The sequence below is a fragment of the Sapajus apella genome, unplaced genomic scaffold (genome assembly GCF_009761245.1).
Source record: "Sapajus apella isolate SASKATOON/1434 unplaced genomic scaffold, GSC_monkey_1.0 scaffold3, whole genome shotgun sequence".
NCBI lineage: Eukaryota > Metazoa > Chordata > Mammalia > Primates > Cebidae > Sapajus > Sapajus apella.
Window position 1 is genome coordinate 46,452,645 of NW_022436943.1, and position 5,189 is coordinate 46,457,833.

A 5,189-nucleotide genomic window follows, 5' to 3' on the forward strand; every position below is an offset into this window, starting at 1 on the left:
GGAAGGAAGGAAGGAAAAATACTGAGTAAGTAGTTACCTGTTGTTTTTGGATTTATGGCTTGCAGCTTAAGATTGCTAAAGTCTTCCGGTAAAGACCACCAGGAAGGAAACAAGGGAAGGAAAGAAGGGAAGGAAGGAAGGAAAAATACCGAGTAAGTAGTTACCTGTTGTTTTTGGATTTATGGCTTACAGCTTAAGATTGCTAAAGTCTTCCGATAAAGACCACCAGGAACAAACCCGTAGTCAACAAAGTGAGATTTATTAACTTGCTGCAGCAAGGGAGACTGCCCTCCAGAGGAACCTCAACGCCTCTCATCAAACAGAAGTGTCATTATTGGATTATGGGAATGGGGGAATTTTTAGTAAAAATTAAATGGAGCAGTGTTTGACAGTCTCAAAGCAAAGCAGAGCTGAGGTGTGTAGCATCAGGTTAACACCAGACCTGAGTAAGAAGCAGGCTCTTTCCTTGGAAATTTCAAAATTAAGACAAATGTGAAACGTTGGGTCTGAAAACTCTATCTAAAGCTCTGTACCTGGATTGAAAATCCTGTGTCAAAGTGACCTGCATGGCTCAGATGCTCTGGACAAAAAAGGGATGTTCCATTCACACGGAAAGAATTTCAGACAGCAGAGTTTCCAACATTCTATAATTTTAGAGAATATTGTCAGCACCATATCTTTGATGTTAATTAACAAAAAGTTTTTGCAGAACAAAAGGCATTAAATATTCCACAGTGCAATGAGGGTATGCAACATTTGGAGACCAATGGATAGCAAACATATGAAGAGCACAGCCAGTGGGAATATAAATTGATACAGCCTTACAAAAAGATAATTTTGATATAAAATAAAAGCTAGATGGTTATGTAATACTTGATGATATTGCCTGAGGTTTATTCTGTTTATTTCCCTCTGCTACCACCACCATTGTTTTGTACCCAGTCCTCAAGGGCTGAAATTAATGTCAGATCTTGCTGTCTGACCTGCCACTGATTAAAGTTTTAAATCAGAATTTGGTGACTACAGATAACCTTCAGAAAACTAGCATTCTCTTGCCAGAAATGTTACTCTGGACTGTTTCCTTCGTGCTTAAGAAAATAACAAGGCAGGCCGGGATGTACTCATACCCAAGGTAAAATGAAAGAAAACGGGCTATCTGGCTTAGGTAGAGGGCTAAGGAAAGTTTCTCTGATAAACTCATAAGTACACGTGCATGAGAAAAAGAAAAGAACAAGAAAAACGTACACCCAATATCTGGCAGTGTTTATTTCTAAGTTGTACTCTAGAATTCACAGAGAATGAATGCTCTGGGATTCGACTTCAGGCTTTAGAAACACTAAAGTTTAAATCACAGCAACGGTAGGCCAGGCATGGGGGCTCACGCCTGTAATCCCGGCACTATTTGGGAGGTTGAGACAGGAGATTCACTTGGGCGCAGGAGTTGGAGACCAGCCTGAGCAATATAGCAAGGCCCTGTCTCTACTAAATAAATAAATAAATAAAATTATGGCAACACCACTTATTAGCAATATCATGGTGTAAAAATCACTTAACCCCTCTGTCCTTCAGTTTCTTTATCTGTAAAATGCAGAAGAGTAATGATACTACTGAATTCATAGGATTGTCATAAGGATTTAAATGAGCTAAATTTATATCCACTACTTGAAACAATGTTATTACTATTCTCTTTTTTGCTTAGCTGTCTTTTTGAAATGTTTTACTATAAAAGTGTATCACTTTGTACTTTTTAAAAAGTTAATTAGTAAGGGCACTTGCCTGCCTGCAAATTGTCCTACCCTAAGGATAGAGAAGCTGTTTCCAAATGACAGTGGGTATAAGGATCACCAATGAGAACTTGGCCCCTCCCTTGGAGATTTCAAGCTTCATAAATCTGGGGTAAGCCTAAAAAGATCTCCATTTTTCAAAATCCCTCCCTCCCTGCACCTTCCATGTGATTCTGATAGCAGGTGATCTGCAGACTATTCTTTGAGAACCATCACATTAGATAAACATTTATTTTTCTGTTCTCTCTACATATTGAAATAAGCTATTCTAGGCATAAAACACAAAGGTAATTTACCACGAGGTATCTTAAATAAAGGCCTCCTCAATCTTCCCGGATAGTTTGCTTTAGAATTTATCACTTAACTTGCAAAGAAATTCTTGTGTTGCTGCCATCAATACAAGCCATCTTTTAAAAACGTACAGGTAAATGATCCTGAGCTAAATGCTAGGAAAGAGTATGGAGAGGTAAGGTGAAAAAAAAATGTGGAGCTGTAGGCATCCCATGAATTATTAATGACAGTGCACATTGGAGCAGCCTCTACAGCAAGCAATGTGGCAACATTTAAATGCCACTTCTAGGAATTTCAGCTTTAGGTAGACTCCAACATACTTTTTAATGTAAAAGAATAGCCATTGCTGCATTTGTAAATATTTTTAACTCTGCATTGCCTGAGGAAGTGCTGCATTTTGGGAAATAGCAAAAGATTGGAAATACCTGACTATCTGCCAACAAGAAATTGATTAACTAAACTTGTTTATCCATATAATCCAATACTAGGCAACCTTTATTAAAATAAGACAACTTTGTATATCCCAAAGTGGAATGACCTCTAACATGTAGTATTAAGAAAAAAGGCCCGGGCGCGGTGGTTCATACCTGTAATCCCAGCACTTTGGGAGGATGAGGCGGGTGGATCGTGAGATTAGGAGTTCGAGACCAGTCTGGCCAACATACTGAAACCCCGTCTCTACTAAAAATACAAAAAATTAGTCAGGTGTGGTGGTATGCACCTATAATCCCAGCTACTTGGGAGGTTGAGGCAGGAGAATCGTGTGAACCCGGGAGGCAGAGGTTGCAGTGAGCTGAGATTGTGCCATTGCACTCCAGCCCAGGCTTCAGTCTCCCAAGTAGCTGGGATTGCAGGCACCCGGCGCCACACCCAGCTAATTTTTATATTTTTAGTAGAGACAGAGTTTTACCGTGTTGGCCAGGCTGGTCTCCAACTCCTGGCCTCCAGTGACCTCCTGCCTCAGCCTCCCAGAGTGCTGGGATTACAGACAGGAGTCACCATGCCCAGCCTCGAGTATTCATAATTTTATATGATGTTTCTTGAAGTGGGTCCTCCCAACTGTACAAACTTTAAGCCCAACAAAATCTAGATCTGCCCACATACTTCATATTGCCATCTTGCTTTTCACCTTAGAAAGGGGACTCTGGGCCGGGCACAGTGGCTCTCACCTGTAATCCCAGTACTTTGGGAGGCCAAGGCAGGTGGATCACCTGAGGTCAGAAGTTCGAGACCAGCTTGGCCAACATGGTGAAACCCTGTCTCTACTAAAAACAAAAATTAGGTGAGCATGGTGGTGCTAATCCCAGCTACTCGGGAGGCTGAGGCAGGAGAATTGCTTGAACCTGGGAGGCGGCGGTTGCAGTGAGTAGAGATCATATCACTGCACTCCAGCTTGGGCAACTAAAATGAAATTCCATCTTAAAAAAAAAAAAAGGCCAGGCACAGTGGCTCATACCTATAATCCCAGCACTTTGGGAAGCCAAGGCAGGCAGATCACAAGGTCAAGAGATCAAGACCATCTTGGCCAACATGGTGAAACCCCCTCTACTAAAAATACAAAAATTAGCTGGATGTGGTGGCCCGTGCCTGAAATCCCAGCTACCCGGGAGGCTGAGGTAGGACAATCCCTTGAACCCGGGAGGTGGAAGTTGCAGTGAGCCAAGATCGCACCACTGTATTCCAACCTGGCGACAGAGGGAGACTCTGTCTCAATTAAAAAAAAAAAAAAAAAGTTGACTCTGGCTTCAGCAGCATGTTGCCCTGAGCTCTTATACTGAGCCGAAGCCCAGTCATTAAGATTTGCTAAGATTTGGTGAGATTTGTGAGGTGTAGTGTCCTCAGTGATTTTTATACCATCCCTACATAGAACCCTTCTGTATACACCCCTTAGGTCATAAATGAAGGCACTAAACCTTAATTCAAATTCAAAGCAATCTGGACACAGTTGAAGGAGAATCAGGTCCCCACCCTCTCTGGCCAAGGACCCAATCAGGTTCCTGTTTCCACTTAGGTACCACTGCTGGCTCTTCCCCAACCACAGCCCAGATAACCAATCCTCCTCACATCTACCGGCAAATCGCAAACAGCTTAGGAAACCAGCAAAGCAGGGACTCCATCAACATATCCAGGATTTCGCAGTCAGAAACCCTAAAATAGACTTTCTCTCATTTGTGTTTTGAGCTTTAGTGTTGTTTCCCATTTTGAATTACAAATGTGGGTAGGTATCTTCCGCTTTTTGGATTTAGGACCTGCCACTGAAAGTCTCATTCCTGGCAGGGCATGATGGTTCATGCCTGTAATCCAAGCACTTTTGGAGGCTGAGGCAGTGGATCACTTGAGGACAGGAGTTCAAGACCAGCCTGACCAACATGACAAAACCCCGTCTCTACTAAAAATACAAAAATCAGCTGGGCATGGTGGCACATACCTGTAATCCCAGCTACTTGGGAGGCTGAGGCAGGAGAATCACTTGAACCTGGGAGGCAGTGGTTGTAGTGAGCTGAGATCACGCCACTTCATTCCAGCCTGGGTGACAGAGTGAGACTCCATCTCAAAACAAATAAATAAATGAAAATAAAAGTCTCAAATTCTCTCACCAAAACCAGAAGAAGCCAACCTGGGCAATGTAGCAAGACCCCATCTCTACAAAAAAGAATTTTTTAAAATTAGCCAAGCACTGTGGTATGTGCCTGTAGTCCCAGCTACTTGGGAGGCTGAAGCAGGAGGATCACCTGAGCCCCGGAGATCGAGGCTGTAGTGAGCCATGATCACAACACTGCACTCCAGCCTCAGCAATAGAGCAAGACTCTGTCTCTAGAGAAAAACCAAACAAAACAGGAAGAGGTTCTCAGACTGTGTCCTCTAGAATGTGCGCTTCATGAGAACAGGGACTTTGTTTTGATCACTTTTGTGTCCCCAGTGCCTAGAACTATGCCTGGTACATAGTAGGTGCTCAATAAAGACTCGTTGACTGAAATGAATTATGATTCATCCTAGAACTTTCCCCTACCCGTATCCCAATCACCCACCACCCAGGCTAGGTTAAATATCCACTGCCAACTTCTCTGAACTCCTGGAATACCCTGCACAAATCACCGTCATTGCACTCAGCAC